Below are 22,055 nucleotides of genomic sequence, written 5' to 3'. Positions count from 1 at the left end.
GGGGAGCAGTATACTTACAGTCCGTGGGGCTCCCGGACTGTAAGTATACTGACGTCAGAGCGCCCCATGCGCATGGATGACATGATCCATGCGACACGTCATCCATGCGCGTGGGGCGCCCTGACGTCACTCTGAAGCGCCCCGGGAGCCGCACGGACGGTAAGTATACTGCTCTCCCGCTCCCCACTACACTTTACCATGGCAACCAGGACTTTAGCGTCCTGGAAGCCATGGTAACCATTCAGAAAAAGCTAAACGTCGGATCCGGTAATGCGCCGAAACGACTTACATTGTAAGTCAGGACGGATCCGTTTGGCTCCGCATCGTCAGGCAGACACCAAAACGCCTGACGACCAAAGTAGCGTTTTGGTGTCCGTCTCCAGAGCGGCATGGAGGCGGAACGGAGCCAAACTGATGCATTCTGAACGGATCCTTATCCATTCAGAATGCATTGCGGCTAAAGTGATCCGTTTTGGGACGCTTGTGAGAGCCCTGAAACGGATCTCACAAGCGGACCCAGAAACGGCAGTGTGAAAGTTGCCCCTACTCTTGAGAGCATGTGCCAAAACATGGCGCATGCTTGAGTTGCTGCAAGGACTCAGAACGGAAGCCAAGGTTAAGCACTGAACCACTTACTTCAGCGGCCTGTCTGGGGATGCCCTGCTCATAGGCCAGATACAGATAAGGCCAATGATGCAACCATTGAGACCGGTGAAATAGCCAGTGTCCTTATCATAGAATGTGATTTACAGCTTCCAGTATTTATTTCCGACCGCTGCATGTAAGGACATTATATGTCTTGGTTATCTGCTTATTATTCTAAAATCTTTATTTTCTCTTTTTTTTCTTACCTTGGGGTAATATTTTTGGATTTTGAAAGCAATTACTTGTTTTCAATAAAGCTATAAACTCAAGTTACAATGGTTTCAAAATACAATGGTCATTCTGGAAGCAATTCATATTGTAACTCTAGGAACCAGTGTAATATGTAGGTGTACTGATGTAGACAAGCTTAACTATGATGTCACAGTGTTAACTCGTGCCATCTTTTAACAAAAGCTATTAAAATACATTGAAAGAGTTATGGTGCATTTACACCAACAGATTATTTTACCGAAATTGGTCAGATAATCTGTTGGTGTAAATGCACCCTTAGTTAACCTTTTTGTGCCATTTTTTACTTAACGCGTTAACCATCAAGTTTAGCTCGGCTGCGTCTGTATGTAATGGATATGTTTGTGTATTCTTGCCGCACTATTTAAAGAGAACCTAACATTTTTTTTTATTTACATTTTTTTTAATGAAATAATAAAATATCTGAATACGAGCAAAAAAAAAGGAAAAATTACCATAGTAAATAGAGTGTGTTTGGCACTTGCACTATATTTAATTTACCCGACTCCTCTAAGGCAAGGGCTACATGGCTACACTGGTCATGCGACCCCTGTTGTGGTCAGGATCGCTAAGTAGTGGTGATCCCATAGAAATGCATGGGATCGCTGCGGCAGTCGCAAGAAATCCAGTCATGTTGGATTTCATACGACTGCTGCAGCAATCCCATGCATTTCTATGGGATCACCCCTACTCAGCGGTCCAGGCCGCAACAGGTGTCGCGTGACCAGTGTTGCCCTTGCCTAAGAGAGTTGACACCAGGCCGCCTCACAGGAAGCTCCCAGCTTGCCTAGTGCTGTGACGTCATTCCCCTCCTCTGCTGCATTGTACATTGAAGTTCAGGGCAGGATCACTGGATCACTGAGTTACAGAGCCGAAATAGTAATTTAGCCACCCAGCGGGACCGATCGGAACTTACACAGTGTAGTATAACAGCTACAGTTACTTGCAGCTCTGTCTCCTGCAGCGTGCAGACTGGTCCTCTGTTGGCCAAGGCTTCCACTGCGTCTGTTTCTATCAATCAGCAGTATTTGGGATGTTTATTTTTCAGATAAAATTATTATGATAAAATTATTAAACATAACTTTCAGTTACCCATATAATATGGAAAGGATAGTGAGGCTTCCATATGGCATATATGCAGGGGTCTTGCAGCTGACATGCCAGTTCAGTCCTTTGGCTAATGTAGAGGTTCACTCTCCCTAAACCCTGACTGGTTTGGTGGTAATCTCTCTAAGGTTACATGCACATGGGGGCTACTTTACAAATGACATACAAGTCACATGCAGATTTTGTTGCAGATTTTAATGAAGTTTTGCACCGATCTCACCCTTTGAATTGCACAAAAAATTGATATGCTTCAGATTTCAAAATATGGTCAGTTTCCACACAGAAAATATACGCAAAGTGTACATGAGATTTGTCAAATGTCATTCACTATGTTTGTACTATATTACGCTGACGTTTTTATGCACAAAAATTGGTGCGTAATCCGCAACGTGTGCAGGTAGCCGAACATGTTTTGCTCGCTGTTGTAGCACTTGCACTAATAAGGGTGACCCCCAACCCATGCGGGAACTTCAGAACCTTGGGAACCAACGTAACCGTCCCCCTTGATTATGTGGGAAAAACAAAGAGATTTTAGACAAAGGATAAGGGATCCTTATGATGACAACCTAAACATATTTAAGGGCGACCCTAATGCCATGAAATTCATTGGCATACAAACAATTACACCAAATATTAAAGGTGGAGACTGGAACAAAAGAATATTACAAACTGAATGCAGGTGGATTCATAGATTATTAAAAACGTATTTTCCCAAATGGTTTGAATCAGTGATGGGCAAACTACGGCCCGGCGGACCTTTTTATCCGGCCCGCAGAGCTGTCTGGAGGCAGCAGGAGTGGAGATGAGCGCTTCCATTGTGGAAGCGCTCATCTCCATATTCATCTGTATTGCCGTCCTCAGGACAGCGATACAGATGAATGGTGCGGAGGAGCAGGGGAGAGGCGTCTCCCTTGCCCGTTCCTCTGATAGGCTACAGGCCTAGTGCCTAGAGCCTATCAGAGGCCGATGCAGGTGGCGCGATGACATCATTGCGCCACCTGAGCCGTACAGAGCGGGACACAGGCCGGAAGAGGCCTGCATTGCATCACTGACAGCAGCATAAGGTAAGTATATGTGTTTAATGTTTTTATTAGGCCTCTTTCACACGAGCGTGTCCGGATGCATTGCGGCAAACCCGTGCGAGTAGGTACGCAATTGCAGTCAGTTTTGACTGCGATTGCGTTCCGTTGTTCAGTTTTTATTGCGCGGGTGCAATGCGTTTTGCACGCGCGTGATAAAAAACTGAATGTGGTACCCAGACCCGAACTTCTTCACAGAAGTTCAGGTTTGGTTTCAAGGTTGTGTAGATTGTATTATTTTCCCTTATAACAATGATCGGGTCCCCATCCCGATCGTCTCCTAGCAACCGTGCGTGAAAATCGCACCGCATCCGTACTTGCTTGAGGATGCTTGTGATTTTCACGCAGCCCCATTCACTTCTATGGGGCCTGCGTTGCGTGAAAAACGCACAAAATAGAGCATGCTGCGATTTTCACGTAACGCACAAGTGATGCGTGAAAATCACCACTCATGCGAACAGCCCCATAGAAATCAATGGGTCCGGATTCAGTGCGGGTGCAATGCGTTCAACTCACGCATTGCACCCGTGCGGAAAACTCGCCCGTGTGAAAGGGGCCTAAGTTATAGTATACTGTGGCAAGAAGGGGTGTGTGGGCCCTATATACTGGCACAATATGGATTGGTACTATGGAGAAGAGGGGAAACACTATGGGGGCCACTATGGAGAAGTGGGGAAGCACTATGGGGGCCCTATATACTGGCACAATATGGGGGGCACTATGGAGAAGAGGAAAAGCACTATGGGGGCCCTATATACTGGCACATTATGGGGGGCACTATGGGGGCCCTATGTACTGGCACAGTATCTATTCTGCGAATTGCAACAACAAAGCTAACTCCAGACTTTGATGCCTTAGCAAAAAAAAGGGAGACCAACAACACTGTTCCCACCAAAATTGAAGGTGAGTTATACATACTATGTTATGAAAGAAATACATTGCATAAAGGTTTTGTACAATAACTCTTTTTATGCTTTTCTACCTTGAATTAAACTAAACCGTTAATGTTACGAAATTTAAATTTTAGTTATATTAATTCACACAAACGCCCCATCCATCTACTCTTGGTCCGGCCCTCTGGTCCAATATATGAACCCATTGTGGCCCACGTGTCAAAAAGTTTGCCCACCTCTGGTTTGAATGAAAGCTTTGAGTTTTAAACTTTTTCTGTATTAAAATATGGGGATATTAATACATATATACCTAATCTATGTACCCCTTCCAAAGACTGCACATGCCTCTACAGACGAGCCGTGACATCCCTCCAGCTCTCCGGCTCAGACTTGATAAAGGGGACCCTAGCACCCCGAAACGCGTTGTCTTACGAATAAATGGAATACTGCTGAAACCAAAATATTGCCTTTGACCGGTTGTTTTGTGCGCCCTCTGTGGTCCACACGCTTTACCTAAGGTCCAGCGTAGTCTTCTTCATACCGTTACCCAAGTGGCAGGGTGGCTCCTGCCCAAGGCGATCGGACGAATCTAGGCTGCACCAACCGTCACTTATCTACACTCGATCTTCATTGCAGTTGCATCCAATTGATGCAACCGCAATAGGTGAGCAAACCATTTATTTTATTAGAAATCTGATTTGCTGAATTTACTTACGCTATGAGCGCCTTCTCTATTCTATTGGCCATTATCTGAAGACTGCAATCGTCAGCTCAGCATATACTAACAGGACCGGTTTTAGGTGAAATGGGGCCCTGGGGCGAAAAACAATAAGGGCCCCCCACACACACGACACTTGCTGACTTTAATGTCCCCCCTATCACTACAGAAATACAGCGCCCCATACATCCAGTGACGTCTCCTTTGATGTAGATGTTCTCTGTCCTCGTCTTCTCCTTTCAGACCTTCAGACCAGACCACCATTTTGTCGCCATTTTCCATCTCTGCAGTTTGATAACAAAAATAAAAAAATCTTAGTTTACTACTTTTCCATCATCCTCTCATCTTCTGGACAAATCATCCTACTACCCCCAATATTGTGCCGCTGTGCTCCCCAATACTATACTGCAGAAACAGATAATACTAGTACCACACAGAGCCCCCCATATAAAATACCCCTTTTTTTGTGGCCTCAGTAGAAGCCCCCATAGTGCCCCATAATAATGTGCCAGTATCAAGTGCCTCTCCATGTCCCCCATGTGCCAGTAACAAGTGCCTATCCATGCCCCCATGTGCCAGTAACAAGTGCCAAACCCCCCTATGTGCCAGTAACAAGTGCCTCTCTTCCCCCATGTGCCAGTATCAAGTGCCAAACCCCCCCATGTACCAGTATTAAGTGCCAACCCCCTCATGTGCCAGTATCAAGCGCCAACCCCCCATGTGCCAGTATTAAGTGCCTCCCGCTCCCCCCATGTGCCAGTATCAAGAGCCAACCCCCCCCCATGGCACATTTCTCCCCCTCCATGGGCCAGTGGCAGCAGCACATCTCTCCTTCACCCTCCCCCTCATGGCACATTTCTCCAGCACATCTTATTCTAAACCCCCCCCCCCCCCCCGCCCAAATGCACATTTCTCCAGGCTAGCACATCTTTCGGCTTCCCTGTCAGACAGTGGCTGGCGCTCCCTCGCTCCTTCTTCTCTGGGGGCGGAGCTGGCAGTGGCAACGTCACAGATGCGAAGACGCGCCTGTGCGGCAGTGGCGGCATGCCTCAGCAGCCACTGCTCTCTAAGGCTACTTTCACACTAGCGTTTGGGGTTCCGCTTGTGAGTTCCGTTTGAAGGCTCTCACAAGCGGCCCCGAACGGATCCGTACGGCCCCAATGCATTCTGAGTGGATGCGGATCCGCTCAGAATGCCTCAGTCGGGCACCGTTTGACCTCCGTTCCGTTCAGCAGGCGGACACCCGAACACAGCTTGCAGCGTTCGGGTGTCCGCCTGGCCGTGCGGAGCCAAACGGATCCGTCCAGACTTTCAATGCAAAGTCTGGACGGATCCGTCTGACTAACTTTCAGACTTAGAATTTTTTCTGAAAGATAATGCAGACGGATCCGTTCTGAACGGATCCCATCGTTTGCATTATAGGAGCTGATCTGTCTGTGCAGACACCAGACGGATCCGCTCCGAACGCAAGTGTGAAAGTAGCCTTAAAGAGGCAGGCAGCAGAGAGGGGCTCAGAGCTGCCGCTTGCCCCGCTGCAGTGTGTCCCGCCAGTGCCGCCTCAGTATTTCCATTAGTCCGGACTTCAGGACCATCCGCTTAGCGCAGCGCTGTTAGTTATAGTTAGTTGTGGGCCGGGGGCCCCTAAGGACTCGGGGGCCCGGGGGCAATTGCCTATATGGTAGTGCCAGCTCTGTATACTAATATTGTGTGTTTCAAATACTAACTAGAGGAGTTACAGTGATGAGCATTTAATACTAAGAAAGTGATAAGCAAAGTAATCACAGGAGCTTTATATCTAATGAAAGTGCTGATATGAAAATATGAGATCAGATCACAAGTATTTACTAAAGCGGCGAAAGATTCTTATAAGGCCTCCTGCACACGAACGTTGTGTGCACCGGTGGCCGTTGTGCCGTTTTCCACTTTTTTTCACGGACCCACACTGTGCCACCAAGGAATTATTACAATAGAGGGAGGAAGGGGGGGGGGGGGGGGGGCTGCACTGGCCACCAATGATATTCAAACTGGGGGGGGGGGGGGGGGGGGGGGGGTCTGCCCCCTGCTGCCTGGCAGCCCTGATCTCTTACAGGGGGAGATGATAGCACAATTAACCCCTTCAGGTGCGGCACCTGAAGGGTTAATTGTGCTGATCACAGCCCCCTGTTAGAGATCGGATGCTGCTAGGCAGCAGGGGGCAGTCATGTACACAGTTTGTAGTATATTCTAACTAGAAGCGTCCCCATCACCATGGGAACGCCTCTGTGTTAGAATATACTGTCGGAAATGAGGTTTCACGATCTAACTCATATCCGACAGTATATTCTAACATAGAGGCGTTACCATGGTGATGGGGACGCTTCAAGTTAAAATATACCATCGGATTGGAGAAAACTCCGATCCGATGGTATAAAAGGGACTCCAGACTTTACATTGAAAGTCAATGGGGACGGATCCGTTTGAAATGGCACCATATTGTGTCAACGTCAAACGGATCCGTCCCCATTGACTTGCATTGTAATTCAGGACGGATCCGTTTGGCTCCGCACAGCCAGGCGGACACCAAAACGACTTTTTTTTCATGTCCGTGGATCCTCCAAAAATCAAGGAAGACCCACGGACGAAAAAACGGTCACGGATCACGGAAAAACAGGACCCGTTTTTGCGGACCGCAAAAAAATACGTTCGTGTGCAGGAGGCCTAACTATAACACTTTGGCCTCCTGCACACGAACTTATTTTTTTGCGGTCCGCAAAAACGGGTCCCGTTTTTCCGTGATCCGTGACCGTTTTTTCGTCCGTGGGTCTTCCTTGATTTTTGGAGGATCCACGGACATGAAAAAAAAGTCGTTTTGGTGTCCGCCTGGCCGTGCGGAGCCAAACGGATCCGTCCTGAATTACAATGCAAGTCAATGGGGACGGATCCGTTTGACGTTGACACAATATGGTGCCATTTCAAACGGATCCGTCCCCATTGACTTTCAATGTAAAGTCTGGAGTCCCTTTTATACCATCGGATCGGAGTTTTCTCCAATCCGATGGTATATTTTAACTTGAAGCGTCCCCATCACCATGGGAACGCCTCTATGTTAGAATATACTGTCGGATATGAGTTAGATCGTGAAACCTCATTTCCGACAGTATATTCTAACACAGAGGCGTTCCCATGGTGATGGGGACGCTTCTAGTTAGAATATACTACAAACTGTGTACATGACTGCCCCCTGCTGCCTAGCAGCATCCGATCTCTTACAGGGGGCTGTGATCAGCACAATTAACCCTTCAGGTGCCGCACCTGAAGGGGTTAATTGTGCTATCATCTCCCCCTGTAAGAGATCAGGGCTGCCAGGCAGCAGGGGGCAGACCCCCCCCCTCCCCCCTCCCCAGTTTGAATATCATTGGTGGCCAGTGCAGCCCCCCCCCTTCCTCCCTCTATTGTAATAATTCCTTGGTGGCACAGTGTGCGCCCCCCCGCCCCCCCCCCTTCCTCTTCCTCCCTCTATTGTAATCGTTGGTGGCACAGTGTGCGCCCCCCATTGGCCCCCCTCCCTCTATAGCATTAACAACATTGGTGGCCAGTGTGCGGCCTCCCATCTAGCCCCCCCCCCCATCATTGGTGGCAGCGGGTTACTAGCAGTAGTGATTCATACTTACCTGGGAGCTGCGATGTCTGCTTCCGGCCGGGAGCTCCTCCTACTGGTAAGTGACAGTTCATTTAGCAATGACACTTACCAGTAGGTGGAGCTCCCGGCCGGACACGAACATCGCAGCAGCCGGTAAGTATGAATCTTCTACTATTGTACTATTGCTAAGTAACCATGGCAACCAGCGTCCTGGTTGCCATGGTTACCGATCGGAGCCCCAGCGATTAAACTGGGACTCCGATCGGAACTCCGCTGCCACCAATGATGGGGGGGGGGGGGGGAGATGGGAGGCCGCACACTGGCCACCAATGTTGTTAATGCTATAGAGGGAGGGGGGGGGGGCCGATGGGGGGCGCACACTGTGCCACCAACGAATTATTACAATAGAGGGAGGGAGGAGGGGGGCGCACACTGTGCCACCAACGAATTATTACAATAGAGGAAGGGAGGGGGGGGGGCGCACACTGTGCCACCAACGAATAATTACAATAGAGGGAGGGGGGGGGGCCGCACTGGCCACCAATGATATTTAAACTGGGGAGGGGGGGGAGGGTCTGCCCCCTGCTGCCTGGCAGCCCTGATCTCTTACAGGGGGCCGTGATCAGCACAATTAACCCCTTCAGGTGCCGCACCTGAAGGGGTTAATTGTGCTGATCACGGCCCCCTGTAAGAGATCGGGTGCTGCCAGGCAGCAGGGGGCAGTCTTGTACACAGTTTGTAGTGTATTCTAACTAGAAGCGTCCCCATCACCATGGGAACGCTTCTGTGTTAGAATATACTGTCGGTTCTGAGTTTTCACGAAGTGAAAACTCAGCTTTGAAAAAGCTTTTATACAGACGGATCTTCGGATCCGTCTGTATAAAAACTAACCTACGGCCACGGATCACGGACACGGATGCCAATCTTGTGTGCATCTGTGTTCTTTCACGGACCCATTGACTTGAATGGGTCCGTGAACCGTTGGCCGTGAAAAAAATAGGACAGGTCATATTTTTTTCACGGCCAGGAAACACGGATCACGGATGCAAAACGGTGCATTTTCCGATTTTTCCACGGACCCATTGAAAGTCAATGGGTCCGTGAAAAAAAGCGGAAAACGGCACAACGGCCACGGGTGCACACAACGTTCGTGTGCAGGAGGCCTTTGTGAAATCTTGAATGACACTTTTCCATGTTACATAAGTCCATGTTACATCCGTGAAGATGTCCGTGAAGCATCCGTGTTTGGTCTGTGTGTCCGTTTTCTAACCCCTGTGTGCATCCGTATCCCAAGGATACTGCTCAGCTGAAAATTAATTTTCAGAGCATCTCCTATCAGAGGTCAGTGAAAAATGGAAGCAACACGGATACCATCCGTGTTGAGTCCGTAATTTTCACGGACCCATAGATGTCAGTGAAAAACAGAAATGTAAACAAGGCCTCAGTGTTCAATCAGTGATCTCCATCAGTGATTTTGAGTCAAAACTAAATGCAGCTCTAAACACAGAACAGGTGCAGATCTTTCCATTATACCTTATGGGCTCATGCACACGGGCCATATGTCCTGGAGCGGCATACATCGTGCGCACGGGAGCGCACAGCATCATAGATTACTATGATGCTGTGCGCATCGGACCGCCCGATGGGGCTATCGTCCCACACTCATAATATCATTTGAGTGCAGGACAATAGTCCGGCGGGCGGCCCGATGCACACAGCATCATAGTAATCTATTATGCTGTGTACTCCCGTGCACACGATATATGCCGCTCCAGGACATATGGCCCGCTCACGGACAGTATGTCTCAGAGGGCTGTAGGGATTTGCTCTGGTAGGCAGCGTAAGTGGACGCAATACAGAGGCAAGACCACGGTTGAAAAAACAAAAGTCCAAAGTTTATTAACACAGAGAAGGCAGAAAAGGAAAACAATGCTTTACAGGGTCCTGGTGTTAGTTCACACAGCAAGAGTTCCCAAAATAGCATAAATCACCTGGCAGACCACAGCAGGCTTTAGGATGCCTGACTCCCAGCAGGCAGCTCTCATGCAGCTCTCAGCCTTGCAGTATGGTGGATCTCCGCAGCTCCCAAAAACACAGAGCTTCCACATCTCCACTATCACTTGGAGGATTATACCACACTCAGCTGAGCTGCTGGCTGGGTTTTTAAACCCCAGCCCAAAACCTGGCCTGGACGTGGGGAACAGCCACCCGCCCTGCTCTTTGGCTGCTCCCAATAAGAACCGGCCCCTGGATTGGCTTTACAGCCACACTAAGTAAAACAGTGTCAGCGAGCACTAGCTGCCGCTGACACACAAAATTACCGGTTCTTATCTCACCGAGGCCAGGAACCTCGGTGACACGTACCTTCCGTCAATGACGGACCCTTGCGCCTTCCTACATACCTCCCCCCTTTGCTCAACCCTGAGGGGGTGAACACATGCCAGACAATGTACTCGGGACAGGGCTTCCGTGTTTTCCTGTAACTGGCCTGCCCTGTGTTCTACTGTGAACTTAAAGTTTTGCAGAGACAAGAACCACCTGGTGACCCGAGCATTCCTCTCTTTGGCCTGGCTCATCCACTTGAGGGGAGTGATCGGTCACCAGACGGAACTTCCTCCCCAACAGATAATAGCGGAGAGACTCGAGTGCCCACTTGATGGCCAGGCACTCTCTCTCCACTATACTGTACCGGGTCTCCACTGGAGTGAGCTTACGGCTGAGGAAAACAACGGGATGCTCCTCCCCGTTGACTTCCTGACACAGTACTGCACCGAGTCCTACTTCGGAGACATCAGTCTGTAACATAAATTCCCTCTTGAAGTCGGGCGTCACCAAAACCGGGGACCCACACAGGGCTGACTTCAAAGCGGAGAAAGCCTCTTCCAAATGGTCATTCCAGCGGACTATCACGGACTTCCGTCCCTTTAAGAGCTCTGTCAACGGAGCCGCTAAAGTGGCAAAATGGGGGACAAACCTCATGTGATAGCCCACCATTCCCAGGAACGACTTAACTTGTCAGGTCGGGGCCAATTCCGTATCGCCTCTATTTTGCTTACTTGGGGTTTGATGACTCCGTGCCCAATGACATATCCAAGGTATTTAGTCTCCCTTAACCCTATCGCACATTTCTTTGGGTTAGCTGTTAGTCCTGCCTTTCGAAGGGAGTCCACTACGGCCTGTACTTTGGGCAGGTGACTTTCCCAGTCGGTACTGTGAATGATAATATCGTCCAGGTAAGCCGAGGCGTACCACCGATGTGGACGAAGTACAATATCCATTAGACGTTGGAAAGTGGCGGGGGCGCCATACCTTATATTGGTACAGCCGCTCTGGTGTAATGAAGGCAGTTTTCTCTTTGGCAGCCTCCGTCAAGGGTACATGCCAGTACCCTTTGGTGAGGTCCAAAACAGAAAAATACCTGGCTTGGCCTAACCTCTCAATAAGTTCATCTACCCGAGGCATGGGATATGCATCAAACTTAGATATTTCGTTTAATTTCCGAAAATCGTTACAAAATCGTAACGTCCCGTCTGGCTTGGGAATTAAGACTATAGGACTGGCCCACTCACTTTTATACTCCTCAATGACGTCTAGCCGCAGCATGAGCTGCACTTCCTCCGAGATGGCTTTTCGCCGAGCCTCGGGCGCCCGGTATGGCTTTAACCGGACTTTTGCCTGAGGCTCAGTGACAATGTCATGTTGGATTACGGAAGTGCGTCCAGGGAGGTCTGAGAACACATCCGTGTTCCGACTAACGAACTCCCTGGTTTACTGAGCCTGTTTAGAGGAGAGGCTGTCAGCAATTTTTATTGTGGCAACCGCTTTCTTTGTATCAGACAGAGGAGCCGAAACCTCTTGTCCTAGAAAGCCCGGCCAAGGGCTGTCTTCTATACAGGTTTCCCTATCCTTCCAAGATTTTAGTAAATTAACATGGTAAACCTGCTCCGGTTTTTGCCTCCCTGGCTGATGTACTTTGCAATTTACCTCTCCAATTTTTTCATGTACCTCGTAGGGCCCCTGCCACCTGGCTAGGAACTTTCTGTCCACGGTCGGCACCAGAACCAAAACCCGATCACCTGGGTTAAAGATCCGGACACGGGCCTGCCGATTATAGAGCCGTCTCTGGGCTCGCTAAGCGGCCTCCATATGCTCCCCGACAAGAGGCAAAACGGTCTCTATCCGCTGTTGCATCTTGGTAACATATTCAAGGACGCTTTTATGCGGAGCTGGTTGTTGTTCCCATGCCTCTTTGGCTACATCCAACAAACCACGAGGATGTCTGCCATATAGCAATTCGAAGGGCGAGAACCCAGTAGAGGCCTGAGGCACCTCTCGCACTGCGAACATGATATAGGGCAGAAGAAGGTCCCAATCCTTTCCATCTTTGGATACCACCCTTTTTAACATGGTTTTTAGAGTTTTGTTAAACCTTTCAACCAGTCCGTCCATTTGTGGATGGTACACGGACATCCGTAACTGTTTAATACGTAGTAAATTACAGAGTTCCCTCATGACCTTGGACATAAAAGGGGTCACCTGGTCAGTCAGAACCTCTTTAGGTAACCCGACTCGGGAGAACATTTCCATTAGCTCTTTAGCTATAAGTCTCGCCGATGTATGTAGCAGTGGCACTGCCTCCGGGTACCAAGTGGCGTAATCAAGGACAACCAAGATGTGTTGATGTCCCCTAGCAGACTTCAGTACTGGGCCTACTAGGTCCGTAGCGATTCTCTCAAACGGTACCTCGATGATCAGGAGAGGCACCAAGGGACTGCGAAAAAGGTGCTGGGGGCTAGTTGCCTGGCAGGTCGGACAAGACTTACATAACTCGTCCACCTCCTTAAACACACTGGGCCAGTAAAACCGTAGCAGTATCCGGTCCTGTGTGTTCTGCATTCCCAGATGACCCCCAAGAACATGCTGGTGGGCTAACTCTAACATAAGTTTGCAATAAGCCTGGGGCACCACGAACTGTTCAATGGATTCACCTCACAGCTGATTTACCCGATACAACATATCCTGATGAACCACAAAACAGGGGAACAGCAACTCTGCCCCTGGTTGTTGTGGTTCACCATCTACTATTAATACATTTTCCCAGGCTCGGGATAGGGTTGGGTCCCGATGCTGGGTGGTACCAAAATTATCCCCGGAGACATTGAGGTCTGCCAGCTCAGGACCCGATGGCAAGTCCTCCATGTCTCCCACCATCACACTTAGCGGGGTTGTCTCCCCCTCTACCACCGAAGTGGCGGTCACCCCTACCGCTGGCCCTTCGGACTCAGGTTCCCAGGGTTCTGGTCTCCCCCCTGAGCCAGGCCATTCTGCTAAGGTTACCCCTGTCTCATGGGTATCAGTCACTCTCGTAACCGGCCACAGTGTCGGGAAGCCCGGCTAGTCTCTCCCTATTATAAGTTCATAGTGTAGGTTGGTTGTGACAGCCACCTCGTGGGTCCACCTGCCGGAAACCGTGGACAGAGACACCACAGCAGTAGGATAGTCTTTTAAGTCCCCATGAATACACATGACTCCGACCTTACGGCCGGTGTACTCAGCGGAGCGTACCAGGGAAGCCCTTACCAGGGTCACCAGACTCCCTGAGTCTAACAGAGCCTCCACTGGAGGGTCTTCCAGCTCCACCTGGCACAGGTGGTTCAGAGACTTCGGAGCACCCATGGCACACAGTTTCCTGGCATATAGTGATTGACAGAAGCTATAGTTCATGTCCATGGGTTCCCCCTGCTGTGGGCAGTCCGCTCGAACATGGCCAGGCTCCCGACACCGCCAGCAGACCATCAGAGTGGGGTCCACAGGGGCCACATCCCAGGCAGGTTTGGTGGGCACCAGTCGCTGGGTCTGGGGCGGAGGGACACGGGATGAGAGTGCCCCCCTCCAAAAAGAACCCCCCTGTAAGTTCCGGGTAGCCTCATAGCGCTCCACCAGGTCGACCATCTCCAACGCATTACCTGGAGAGACCAGGCCAATCCATTGCTGGAGAGGGGGTGGCAGAGCCCTCCAGAACCTGTCTGCTAGCAACCGGTCCAGCATAGCAGTGGGGCTCAGCACGTCAGGTTGTAGCCACTTTTGCAACAGGTTGAGCAGGTTATAATACTGGGGTAGAACAGAAATTATATGTGAACTGGGTATCTTAAAACGTAGCATTATTTAAAATAGGTATAACACCACTAGGTGAGAACAACAAAATAACAAACAACTCCACTGTTTATAGATCACAATCTTGTGGGTTACACATCCAGTGGAGATAGGTCCTTGTGGTTGGTTGCAGAGGGACCAAGGTGACCACGGTGCGTGTGTCTGGTTGCATGCAATAAACTCCTGGTATGCCCTAGTAGTAGGTTCCCTACCTAGAGGAGGGCTAGGAGCTATACTTTACACCTGCCTAACAGACACAGAGCACCCGCCCTGACAGGGGCGACCCCATACGGAACCTTTCCCTCAGTATGGGCCTAATACTGCACTTAACTCTGTTTACCAAGCCCTACATGCCATGTTTCATTCTTGTTAGTCAGAAATCATCAGGGGACTTCACAGTATATTCAGGGATAACTAGAAACAAAATTACAGAAATACATAAAGTATTGGTCACTTATAAATCTGAGTGTCAAATGTTAGATAGCACAACACTCAGATTAGTTACTTACTTACTGCTCCGTTCTAACGCTTCGTGATACAGACGTGTCTCTTCCATTTTTTATGTCACCCAAGTGTTCTCCTATCTTCCTCCTGAGTTCTCTTGTTGTTTTTCCCACATATTCTTTTCCACAGTCACATGTGATCTTGTAGACCACTCCTGTAGTTTTACAATTAATGAAGTCTCTGACTGTGTATATCTTTCCGGTATTGCTACTCCTGAACGTTTTTGCCTTGGTCATAAAGGAACACGCCACACATCCTCCACATTTAAAATTTCCATGGATACCTCTTTCGAGCCACGTTCTATTGGTAGCAACTGGTGTAAAGTGGCTATGTACCATGTGGTCGCGGACACTCATACCCCGCCTGTAAGTGATGCTGGGGTGTTCCTTTATGACCCTGCATATATCTGGATCCATCCGTAGTACGTGCCAATGCTTATAGATAATATCCCTAATTGCAGAGGAACTACCGTTGAACGTACTGATCAGGCGAATTTCTCTATTCGCCTGTGAATGACTTACACCTGGTGCTTCTTTTTTGGGGGTGAGGAGGGACCCTCGGTCGCAATTAAGGGCCGCCTGATAGGCCGGCGTCAATATGCCCGCCAGGTAACCTCGATCCAAAAATCTAGTTCGTAGGTCCTCGGCCTGTTGTACAAAGTCAGAGCGTCTGGAACAATTCCTCCTTAGTTGCAAGTATTGTCCTCGCGGGATCCCTCTCTTGAGGGGGTAAGGATGGCTACTCTCCCACCTCAAGAGAGAGTTAGTGGAGGTTGGTTTCCGATAAATGGATGATTCCAGGGTACCGCTCTGGTTCAGGGTAACACAAATGTCAAGGAAGGGGAGTTGTGTTGGGTGACACTCTGATGTAAAATGAAGGCAAAAGGCACTTCATAGTGCTGCGCCTGCCACAACGGATCCGTTTTCTATTGTGTCAGATTGTGTCAGAGAAAATAGATCTGTCCCCATTGACTTGCATTGGGGGTCATGCCGGATCCGTCTTGCTCCGCATCCAAGGACGGAAAGCAAACTACAACATGTTGAGGTTTGCTCTCCGGTATGGGAATGCAACTAAACGGAACTGAATGCGTTTTGGAGCATTACATTCTGTTCAGTTCAGTTTTGCCCCATTAACAATGAATGGGGACAAAACTGAAGCGTTTTTTTCTGGTATTGAGCCCCTATGACGGATCTCAATACCGGAAAGTAGCCTAATGTTTATGACAAAAGGAACTGGCAGGCTGGGGAGAGAGAGAGGAATGCTCATCTGCGTCTCCACACTCCCTTTCTTCTAATTGGCCAGTAGGGGTGACAAGCCCTTTAGGTGGGGGGAAGCTTTTGTCTTTTAAAAAAAGCCTACTTGGTGTGTATTCCGGCGTGCGTCCAGCGCAACTGCGCATGTCAGGATGACGTACATTCTTGCTTCCTGATGGAATTGCCCTCATTTCTGTGCAGTTGAGCACTGTGGCTTAGATGTATCGTCAGCCATTTTGGGTGAGGGAATAGCACATAAAAGGTCCGGCGCATGCGTATTTGTGCATAATGATAGCTAATTCACACAGATTGGGGATCCAAATGTACAACTCAGTACAACTCAGTGCTATACAATATATTTGTATGCATTTTTCCACATGAGATTATTTCATTATGCACTGTAATCACTTTAATATTTATGATGTAATCATATGATATATTAAGTATTTGTCACAGTCTATTTTTATCCATTTTTAACTATGATATTACATGATTGCTTGATATTTATAAATATGTTTGATATTTATGATGTAATCATATGATATATTAAGTATTGCTTGTGATTTTTGTAAATTGGCACAGTAGTTTGATTTGTTATATATACTGAGCACTTTGTCTGTATACACTGCTTGAGGAAGGCTCCAGCATAGAGCCGAAACGTTGCATGTCCTGCTTGGGTGAATAAACTTTTTTCTATTTTTATTTTATGGAGTGCTACCCGTTTTTCGACTTTTATATATTGGGTTTGCTTAATCCCAACTAGGCCAGCTGCACCCCCTTGTCTTCTCAATAGACGGTGCTGCCACATTTTTTTCTTTTCTCTCTCTCTCTCTATATCTATATCTATATCTATATCTATATCTATATATATATATATATATATATATATACACACTGCTCAAAAAAATAAAGGGAACACTTAAACAACACAATGTAACTCCAAGTCAATCACACTTCTGTGAAATCAAACTGTCCACTTAGGAAGCAACACTGAGTGACAATCAATTTCACATGCTGTTGTGCAAATGGGATAGACAACAAATGGAAATTATAGGCAATTAGCAACCTGACCACTTCTCAGTTCCTATGCTTCCTGGCTGATGTTTTGGTCACTTTTGAATGCTGCCGGTGCTTTCACTCTAGTGGTAGCATGAGACGGAGTCTACAACCCACACAAGTGGCTCAGGTAGTGCAGCTTATCCAGGATGGCACATCAATGCGAGCTGTGGCAAGAAGGTTTAATGTGTCTGTCAGCGTAGTGTCCAGAGCATGGAGGCGCTACCAGGAGACAAGGAGGAACAGGAGGAGCACTGCCAGAGCCCTGCAAAATGACCTCCAGCAGGCCACAAATGTGCATGTGTCTGCTAAAACGGTCAGAAACAGACTCCATGAGGGTGATATGAGGGCCCAACACCGTGCAGGACGTTTGGCATTTGCCAGAAAACACCAAGATTGGCAAATTCGCCACTGGCGCCCTGTGCTCTTCACAGATGAAAGCAGGTTCACACTGAGCACATGTGACAGACGTGACAGAGTCTGGAGACGCCGTGGAGAACGTTCTGCTGCCTGCAACATCCTCCAGCATGACCGGTTTGGCATTGGGTCAGTAATGGTGTGGGTGGCATTTCTTTGGAGGGCCGCACAGCCCTCCATGTGCTCGCCAGAGGTAGCCTGACTGCCATTAGGTACCGAGATGAGATCCTCAGACCCCTTGTGAGACCATATGCTGGTGCGGTTGGCCCTGGGTTCCTCCTAATGCAAGACAATGCTAGACCTCATGTGGCTGGAGTGTGTCAGCAGTTCCTGCAAGACGAAGGCATTGATGCTATGGACTGGCCCGCCCGTTCCCTAGACCTGAATCCAATTGAGCACATCTGGGACATCACGTCTCGCTCTATCCACCAACGTCACGTTGCACCACAGACTGTCCAGGAGTTGGCAGATGCTTTAGTCCAGGTCTGGGAGGAGATCCCTCAGGAGACCGTCCGCCACCTCATCAGGAGCATGCACAGGCGTTGTAGGGAGGTCATACAGGCACGTGGAGGCCACACACACTACTGAGCCTCATTTTGACTTGTTTTAAGGACATTACATCAAAGTTGGATCAGCCTGTAGTGTGTTTTTCCACTTTAATTTTGAGGGTGACTCCAAATCCAGACCTCCATGGGTTAAAAAATTTGATTTCCATTTTTTTTTTTTGTGTGATTTTGTTGTCAGCACATTCAACTATGTAAAGAACAAAGTATTTCAGAAGAATATTTAATTAATTCAGATCTAGGATGTGTTATTTTTGTGTTCCCTTTATTTTTTTGAGCAGTGTATATATATATATATATATATATATAAGAAGGAAGAACCCGCGCTGACCTTATTCCTACCTATGGGTATACTACTAATGTCATACTGGGTATAGTAGACACTGCCCTATAATTTCTAGTGGTTATTTGTAGTACCTCTATTATCGTTAGTTTACAATCAATTAAAACATCTGTCTGTTCCAAGTACATGTGGTGAATCTTGCACGTTGTTATAATACTAAGGTAGTCTGCTGTGGCAGTGGTTTTCACTTACTGTTAGTGCCCCGCTCAGTCCGCTCCTGAAGCGACCGCTGTTGTTGGTAAAGGCAGGCAGTGACAGTACCCCCCTTCTACGGGACGGACCTTATCCGGGTGTGCCCTGTAAAAAAAGCCTTCAGAAGGCGACTAGCACTGATAGCAGTCGCCAGAGCCCACATTCTTTCTTCTGGACCGTAACCGTTCCAATGTACAAGGTACTGAAAGGAACCACGAAGAACACGCAAGTTAATTATTCTGGAGATCTGAAACTCCAGATTACCATCTACCAAGACAGGATGAGGTGGCAAGGGAGATGGTTCAGCAGGTTCCACATAGTTTTTCAACAAAGACCTGTGAAACAAATTATGGATCTTCCAAGCCTGCTGAAGTTCGAGACGAAACTCAACCGGATGAACAATGGCAGAGATCTTGTAAGAACCAATAAATCTTGGGCCCAACTTCCAAGAGGGTACTTTCAACTTAATGTTCTTAGTGGACAACCACACCAAATCACCCAAACACAGGTCGGACCAGTCATATGTGTCTTGTCAGCCATACGTTTATATCTTTCGCCCATTTTTCCCAAATTGATTTGAATCTTCCACCAGATAGATGACAGTGAGGAAGAGAATCTTTCATCTTCAGGTATACCAGAGGACTCAATCCCAGAAAAGGTACCAAACTGAGAGTGAAACCCATATGCACCAAAAAATGGCGACCTATCAGTGGACTCCTGTCTACGATTATTCAAGGCAAACTCAGCCAAATACAAAAATGAAGACCACTCTTCCTGATTCTCAGAGACAAAACACCTCAAATAAGGTTCCAGACTCTGGTTAGTGTGCTCAGTTTGTCCGTTTGACTGTGGCTACTTTCACACTGGCGTTTTGAATTCCGTTTGTGAGATCCGTTTCAGGGATCTCACAAATGGTTCAAAACGGATCAGTTCAGCCCCAATGCATTCTGAATGGATAAGGATCCATTCAGAATGCATCAGTTTGGCTCCGTTCCGCCTCCATTCCGCTCTGGATGCAGACACCAAAACGCTGCTTGCAGCGTTTTGGTGTCCGCCTGGCGATGTGGAGCCAAACGGATCCGTCCTGACTTACAATGTAAGTCAATGGGGGCGGATCCGTTTTCACTGACACGATATGGTGCAATTGAAAATGGATCCGTCCCCATTGACTTTCAATGTAAGTCAGGACGGATCCGTTTTGCATTCTAGGTGCGGATGCGTCTGTGCTGATACCAGACGGATCCGCACCTAACGCAGGTGTGAAAGTAGCCTGAGGGTGGAAAGCCGAAGAGAAGGACGACTGAACTCCCAGATGAGTACAGAATGCCCTCCAGAACCTGGAAACAAATTGCGTGCCCCTATCAGACACCATATCAGAGGGAATGCCGTGTAATTTCACGATGTAATCAATAAACACTTGAGCGAGAGTTTTGGTATTGGGCAAACCTGATAATGGTATAAAGTGCGCCATCTTACTGAAGCGGTCCACCACTACCAAAATCAACGTCTTCCCAGAGGAAGTAGGCATATCAGTGTTGAAGTTCATGGACAAATGCGTCCAGGGACGGGATGGGATGGACAAAGTAAGAAGAGATCCTGAAGGCCGAGTTTGAGTCACCTTGGCACGTGCACAGATCTCACAGGCTGCCACATAATCCTCCACACCTTTATGTAAACCTGGCCACCAAAATCTCTGGTAAATAAGATCCACAGTGGATCTGTTCCCAGGGTGTCCCGCAAGGACAGTATCATGATGTTCCTTGAACACCTTGTGCCAAAGCCCAGAAGGAACAAACAACCTCCCTGGAGGACAGGGATCAGGTGCCTCACCTTGAGCTTCCAACACCACCGCCTCAAGTTCGGGATAAAAGGCGGAAACCACCACCCCATCAGCCAAAATCGGAGCAGGGTCCTCCGAATCTCCCCCCCCCCCAGGGAAAGCTACGCGACAAAGCATCCACCTTGACGTTTTTGACCCCAGGGCGATAAGTGACCACAAAATGAAATCTGGTAAAAAACAATGACCATCTGGCCTGCCTTGGGTTCAGACGCTTCGCCGATTGCAGGTAAGCCAGATTCTTATGATCAGTAATTACAGTCATGGGATGAATCACTCCTTCTAACCAATGACGCCATTCTTCAAAGGCCAATTTAATGGCCAGCAACTCTCTATTACCAACATCATAATTTCTTTCGGCAGAAGAGTTTTTTTAAAAAAAAAAAAAGCACAAGGGCGACATTTGCCAGAAGGACCTTGCGACAAAACTGCTCCGACTCCCACTTCTGATGCATCAACTTCTACAATGAAAGGTTGAGACACATCAGGTTGCACCAGAATGGGAGCAGAAGCGAAACATTTCTTTATTGCAGAAAAAGCATGTAATGCCTTTTCAGACCAGACTGAGAAATCCACACCTTTCTTGGTCATATCGGTCAAAGGCTTGACAACAGTAGAATAATTCAGGATACATTTTCTGTAGTAATTAGTAAACCCCAAAAACCGCATCAGCGCTTTCTGATTCTCAGGTCAATCCAGTCCAATACTGCACGGACCTTTTCGGGATCCATACGAAAACCTGAGGAAGAAAGCAGGTAACCCAGAAACTGCAGCGCCTGAACAGCAAACACACATTTTTCTAACTTAGCACATAACTTATTCTCCCGGAGGATCAGCAATTCTTGTCTTAAATGATCCTGATGAGTTTCCATATCGGGCGAGTAAATTAGTATGTCATCGAGGTAAATAACAACAAATCTCCCCACCAAATGATGAAAAATTACATTGATAAAGTGCTGAAAGACCGTTGGGGCATTAATCAACCAAAAGGGCATGACCAAGTTCTTGAAGTGGCCCTCAGGGGTATTAAAGACCGTCTTCCATTCGTCCCCTTCCCTGATTCTTATCAGATTATAAGCCCCTCTTAAATCCAACTTGGAAAACATCTTGGCTCCGACAATCTGATCGAATAAATCCTGGATCAAGGGAAGGGAATAAGGATCACGGACAGCAATACCATTTTGCTCCCGGAAATCTAAACACGGTCTAAGGGTCCCATCTTTTTTTTTTTTTACAAAAAAGAAGCCGGCAGCCATCGGTGACTTAGATGGTCTAATATGTCCGTTTGCCAAACTCTCGGTAATGTACTCTCGCATAGCTACTCTTTCGGGTTGGGAAAGATTATACAACCGAGACTTTGGCAATTTAGCTCCGGGAATAAAGTTGACCGGACAATCATACTCTTGGTAAGGGGGTAACCCCCGATC

This window comes from Bufo bufo, chromosome 10 (assembly GCF_905171765.1).
Source record: "Bufo bufo chromosome 10, aBufBuf1.1, whole genome shotgun sequence".
In the NCBI taxonomy this organism is placed as follows: domain Eukaryota; kingdom Metazoa; phylum Chordata; class Amphibia; order Anura; family Bufonidae; genus Bufo; species Bufo bufo.
The sequence above is the reverse complement of the archived record's forward strand: the minus strand, read 5'-3'. Positions refer to the sequence as shown.